Source organism: Panthera pardus, unplaced genomic scaffold (assembly GCF_024362965.1).
Source record: "Panthera pardus isolate Hobbes unplaced genomic scaffold, ASM2436296v1 HiC_scaffold_4, whole genome shotgun sequence".
Taxonomy (NCBI): domain Eukaryota; kingdom Metazoa; phylum Chordata; class Mammalia; order Carnivora; family Felidae; genus Panthera; species Panthera pardus.
In genome coordinates this window covers 1,049,371-1,056,012 of record NW_026526969.1, presented here as the reverse complement: position 1 = coordinate 1,056,012, position 6,642 = coordinate 1,049,371, and the positions used below count along the sequence as shown (strand labels likewise).

At 49.8% G+C, this 6,642-nt stretch overlaps 1 pseudogene; it reads left to right on the top strand.

The window, feature by feature from the left end:
• The first annotated feature begins 445 nt into the window (after window positions 1-445).
• LOC109250513 (plakophilin-4-like) lies at window positions 446-5,856 on the top strand (annotated as a pseudogene).
• Window positions 5,857-6,642: the final 786 nt, after the last annotated feature.

Sequence of the window (6,642 nt, the reverse complement as noted above, 5' to 3'; positions counted from 1 at the left end):
CAGCGCCGAGCCTGCTTAAGATTCTCTCTCCCTCTCCCACTCCTCCCTCCCCTCTCTAAAATAAAATTTTAAAGAAAGGTTTAAAGTCTATAAAGTTCTGTAACTAAAACAGTTTGTAAGAGTCTTTATCTCTTTATATTAAGTGGAAGGAAACACAACAGAGGAAACCACAGAACATAATTAAGTTTGGTCTTGCTTCGGACCTTGAGATTGGATCATCAGCTGGCCCAAGCTCTTGATAGAGTTCAGAAGCTTGTAAATTTCGTTTTCATATCAGCACCAACTAAGCCATTTCATGGCACGGCATTAACAAGCACTTGAGTCAGTGATTTGATTCAGAGTTTCCTTTCATTTTGAAGATAATTCCTTTCTTGGGGGGAGACCCATATCTCTGATCTCATATTTTGCTTTTTAAAACAGAGAGCATATACCGTTCTCTTTGTACATGGTCATTCTGTTACTTTTGACCAAAAATTATTACGAGGCAGTTAGTAGACGAGAAAGTTTCCGCCAGGTAAGTTACAGCGTTAGGTTTCCAAGCAGGAAGATAAGTAACTTCTCAGAAGACATGTCGGGGGAGGGAGGGTTGGGGGTTTTGTTTTTGTTGTTTTTTTTAAGTTTATTTTCTTTAAAGAGAGACAGGATGAGTGGGGAAGGGGCAGAGAGAGGAGAGAATGCAAAGCAGACTCCACACTGTCAGCGCAGAGGCTTGAACGTGGGGCTGGAACTCACGAACCGTGGGATCATGACCTGAGCTGAAACCAAGAGTCAGACACTTAACCCACTGAGCCACCCAGGCACCCTAGAAGACATTCCAGTTTTAAAAAGTGGTCCTTCTCAGGGCCCCTGAGTGGCTCAGTCAGTTAAGCATCCGACCTCGGCTCAGGTCATGATCCCCCCCATTTGTGGGTTCAAGTCCTGCGTCGAGCTCTGTGCCGACAACTCAGAGCCTGGAGCCGGCTTCGGATTCTGTGTCTCCCCCTCTCTCTGCCCCTCCCCTGCTCGTTCTCTCTCTCTCTCAAAAATAAACATTAAAAAATGTTTTTAATTGGTCTTCTCCTTTAGAAGGAACACCAAGCAAATGGCATAGAAATAAATCTAGTGTAAAACACCAAATTTCTAACGAGAATGAACTCACTTTTTTCTGAGCCCTTATTTCCTTGGCCTCTGCATTTGCTGCCTCTCAGACGAGGCCACTATCATAGAGACACTCTGATTTCCAAAACACAGCTGTAGAATCTGACATGCAGTCCGCCGGCCACCCAGTCTTCTGCCTCACGAACTCCAGCGCCCCATGCACACCTCAGGCACTTCCCTCAGAAGCCACCGTGGGGGTGCGGGCAGGTGCACGGGTAATTTACCCCGGAAGGGCTCATGGCCATCTTGCAGTCCTTTTTTTTTTTTTTTTTTTAATGTTTATTTATTTTTGAGACAGAGAGAGAGAGACAGAGCATGAACAGGGGAAGGTCAGAGAGAGAGGGAGACACAGAATCCGAAGCAGGCTGCAGGCTCTGAGCTGTCAGCACAGAGCCCGACGCGGGGCTTGAACTCACAAACCGGGAGATTGTGACCTGAGCCGAAGTCGGAGGCTCAACCGACTGAGCCACCCAGGCGCCCCGGACATCTTGCAGTCTTAAATGTACTTGTAGGACAATACTTTCCTTTTCAAAAGGCCAAAGACTATCCAATGACAAACTTCTCTCTCTCTTATACCAAATTCATCGCGGTGGTTTCACTTTTCGACTCCGGCTCTCTACAGTAACAATAAATTTCCATTTCCAAGGTTTGCAGAAATATTGAGTGTACCCAGAGCTTTTCGGAGAAACTACTCTCAGCAATTTCTTTACCAAATTTGCTCAAATAAAATAATGAACACGGCCGAATTTTCCCTGCATGTTTGCTGATTCAGTACTTTCTATCGGTACAATTGACCTTTCAATAACCCAGGGCTTAGAAGTGCCAGCTCCCCTCCCCACCCCCCCTACCCTCTCCACCAGGGGAAAAATCCCCCTATAACTTTTGACTCCCCAAACACTTTACTACTAATAGCACACTGTTCACCAGAAGCCCAATATCACAGACAGCTGATTAACGCATATTTTGTACATTACACGCATTATATACTGTATGCTTATAATAAAGTAGGCCGGAGAAAAGAAAATGTTAAGAAAATCATAAGGAAGAGAAGACACATTTACAGCACTGTGCCGTACTTACCGAGAAAAATCCACATGTGAGTGGGCGCACACATTTCAACCTGTGTTGTTGCAGGCTCGACTATTCAAAGCGCAGCAACTGTGTGTCTGGAGTGTGGTTCAGACATCAGTTCATTTTACCCTGTCGTCAAAGTCATCCCGGTTTTAAGCATCCTTCATATATGGAGAGTGTGAAGTTACATAAGCACCCGGGGCACAATTGCATGGCAGGGTCCAGAATTTAGATATAAATGTTTGTGTTCGGATATTACTATGTTATTTTAGAACATGAATTCAGCGCAGGTGGGCTGGCGGCTGGGCGGTGGCCTCTGGACAGTACAGGGGACGCCGGGGCTGAGTCCATGCACCCTGGGAGTGGTGGGGAAAGGCCGCTTCGGGGGAAGGGGCGTCAGCTGCTTGGCCATGGCACTTTTTGTAATATCTCAGGTGCCACAGCGGCAACCCCTGGGCACAGATTGTCCCTGATCCCCTGAGTGACGCCTGGAAAGAGGAATGCCCTCCTAAGCAGTAGGCCTGGTTGGTGGAGGAGGGGCAGCCACAGACCCGCCCAGGAAGCTGCCTCCGCTGGCGAAGGCATGGAACCCGAGACCACAGCCACTAGTCTAGCTGGGCATCGCAGCAGCAGGAGCTTCCGTCTCAACGACTCGCCTGAGATCTGGAAGTGGAAAGGCGGATCGCTGCCAGTCAGCTAGAAAGATGTAGGCTTGGGGCAGAATCACCAAGTACGGCCAGCACCAGCTCAACTGAGAAGTCCGTTCCTTGGAGAGTGACAGGTGTGCCAAATACTGGCGCAAACCAACCTAGAGTTTCTGGCGCTGTCCGCCACAACAACTATCTCATTAGGACAGAGCCAGAACATTCACCAGAACACTCCTCTCTCCGTGAAAGATCACTGGGTAACTCAAGTTCAACACAAATTCTGACAGTGGATCCCAGGAAGCAGGGAGTTCCCGCAACAGCCAGAATTTGAGTAAGGCAGATAACAGCCCGCAGCCTTCATTCATAGGATCAACTGATAACCAATTGGTGAAGAATTCAAGAGCGGAAGGATGAACACTGGGTCAGGCCATGAGAAGAGTGAGTTCAGTTCCATCTAGAACGCAGCCTCCTTTCTATGTTATCAGCGCGGGTGGGTCTCCTCAAGTGGATCGCTGAGAATTCTGGGTGGTGAATTTGGCTCTCCGACTCCCAGCCCCTGAACCCCAGTGCATATTCCTCCACCACATTATCTGCGCAGCAGGCAGCCTCTCCATACTCTTCGCAGAGTCACCTCTCCCGACCGCTGCAAGTCAGATTGGCTCAGTCACCTCCCAACAGATCTCCAGTCCCAACGGCCCAACCCCTCAGTACTAAACCACCAGCCCAGTAGGGTCCCCGCCGACCCCGAGGGATGCACAGAATCAACTAGCTTCACCATCCCAAGGCTAGGCAGTGTCATCATCCCCCAAACACCCGGGGATGATCGCCATACCACGACACGTGGGACTTTCCTTCAAAGGACTGTTCACGAAGTGGAACAATTTGGACAGCAGCTGTATGGAATTTACAGAGAGATGGTTCCACCTCGGCCACACAGCTTGACAGACTTACGGAGCTCCTGCGCTGGTCAGCACAGCCAGCCTGGGCAAGACGTTCATGCGGCTCTGTCTCCTGAGTTACACACCAATCCTATGCGTGAGGGGAGGGCCTCTTACAGCCCAGTGTACCGCAGCCCAAACCACGGAACCACGGAGCTCCGAGGGTACCAGGCAGCGTCCTATCGCACAGGCTCAGTAGGTGCCGGAAATCTGCAAAGCACATCCAGCCAACGACGCGCCCCTACATGCCAAAAGAATAATTATGCCCTGAACACAACGGCAACCTACGCAGACCCCTGCGGGCCACTACAATACCGGGGGCAAGAGGGCAATTGTAAGAGGCTTCAGCACCCAGCACCAGCCGATGAGGGCACCACGAGTGCCCTATCAACAGACAGCATTCAGAAGGACCCCACGGAGTTCGCCTGGTGTGATCCCGAGTTGCCCGAAGTCATTCGCCTGCCGCGGCACCGGATCCCCTCAGCCCGGGGGGAGCCCACGGTCCACCTGCGGCACCTGCACTGCGGTGACAGCCACGTGAAAATGGAGGTGTGTAGGGTAGGGGGAATCGAGCATCTGGTGGACCTCTCGGACCACGGACTTGGGCAAGTTCGGCAGAACGCTTACGGTGCCATCCGCGACCTCGTTTTGGCAAGCCTACAGATGAAAAGAAAATGACAGTGAAAGAATGTTGGTGGGGTGCCTGCCTTGCTCCGACTGTTGAGAATATCTGGCGCAGAAGTGAGGGAGCTTGTTACAGGCATTCTCTGGAATGTGTCCTCACGCGAGGCTGTAAAGATGGCAATCACTCGAGATGCTCTCTGGACCTTAGCAAACCCTGTGACCAGTCCACACTCTGACGGAGTAACTGGTCTTCGGATGATGATCACAAAATCAAATTCCACATGTCGCTCGTTCCGTGTAACACGACAGGTTGCCCGAAGAACCTCAGCTCTGGAGAGGAGGAGGCGAGGACGCGAATGCGCTTCTGCGAAGGGGCCGGTGGACTCGCTGCGGTATGCAACCCCTACATCCGTGAACACATCCGATTACAGCCGCCAGACCGTGGAGAACTGCGTGTGCACCCAGAGGAACCTGTCCTGTCGGCCGGCTGCTGGGGCTGAGTGGGCTGGATGACTCTAGGAAAAGTCTCCCAGCAGGGATTCAGAGTCAAGTTGCTGGGGGAAGAAGAAGAAAAAGAAACAGAGAACACCACAAGAGGATCAATGGGATGGAGTCAGTCCTATCCCAGGACTGTCAAAGCCCCCCCAAAAGATGCCGTGGCATCCATCAGTGCTAAAACCATACCTGAACCTTCTAGCAGAAAGTTCCAGCCCAGCTGCCTTGGAAGGCTCTGCCAGGTCTCTCCAGAAACCATCTGCTGGAAATTGGGAGTTTGCGGCATACATCCGGGCAGACTTCCGCAAAGAAAAAGGGCTCTCCATCCTTATAGAACTTTTGAGAATGGATACGGTAAAGTTGTATTTTCTCTGGCAACTTCCCAGAGGAACATGGCTCCGGATGTACACAACAAGGAGCTCACTGGTAAATATGTCATGCGAGACCAGGTCAACAGGTTTCCCGGCAGGACTGGCCCCAGCGTGCTGTCTGATGAGACCACGGTGGCCATCTGCTGTGCTCTGCGCAAGGTCACCGGCAAAAACATGGAGAATGCCAAAGCCCTGGCTGATTCAGGGAGGATAGAGAAGCTGACGAACATGACCAAGGGCAGAGGAGACAGATCACCTCCGAAAGTGATGAAGGCAGCAGCCCAGGTCTTGAATACATCATGGCAATTTCGGGACCTCCGGAGCTTTTATAGAAAGGATGGGTGGAATCAGAACCATTTTATTACACCTGTGTCTACGTTAGGGCAAGTCTGATTCAAATCACATCCTTCCTCGAATACTACCAACCAACATTCGGGCAGCGTCAACAGCTGTATTATAGTCAAGACAACTCCAACAGAAAGAACTTTGATGCAGACAGATTGTGTTTGCTGTCTCCTCATAGCCATAAAGATCCTTATCTTGGTGACTGAGCTCACTTCCCAGCTTTACTGATTATTCAACACAGTATGGGCCGAAATCGACCACAAATTATGTAGATTCTTAATCCATGAAACGACCTTCTTTTTCTTTCTTTTTTTTTTTTTAACATTTATTCATTTTTGAGAGACAGAGAGAGATAGAGCATGAGCAGGGGAGGGGCACAGAGAGATACAGGATCCAAAGCAGGCTCCAGGCTCTGAGCTGTCAGCACAGAGCCTGATGCAGGGCTTGAACTCACAAACCGCGAGATCACGACCTGAGCCGACATCAGAAGCCCAACCGACTGAGGCACCCAGGTGCCCCCGAATGACCTTCTCATAAGCAGAACAGGACCCAGGGTCCCCAGACTCGTGGGCGGAGCATTGAGATGCTCAGTAGAGGAACTCTTTTTCTCTAACCTTGTTTGGATTGAGATGAAAAAGTCCATCTTGCTGATTTGCTAATGAAATGTGAACGTGACATGGAAGGAATGAGTGAAGGGCATGTTTTTTTTTCTTTTTTGAGGGGTTATCAGAGAAGTGAGAAGACCTTCAGGAGGGAGGACTTTCTAAGCTCTATTTAGGTGGATTGATTACTTGCAGACTCTGTAGTCTGGTGAATGTGTGGGTGATGTGATGAGAGGGTTGAGAAATGCGTAGAATGAGATGGGGATGTGTAGGTCAAATCCAAGATGATTCTTTAAACGTGAATAGGTTTATGTTCTGCCGGTCTGTACAGGGGAAAAAATGCTTTTTATTTATCATGTTTTGTTGCTATTACTAAACGTCAAGGTTGTATGCTATTATGCCCTGTGAATTT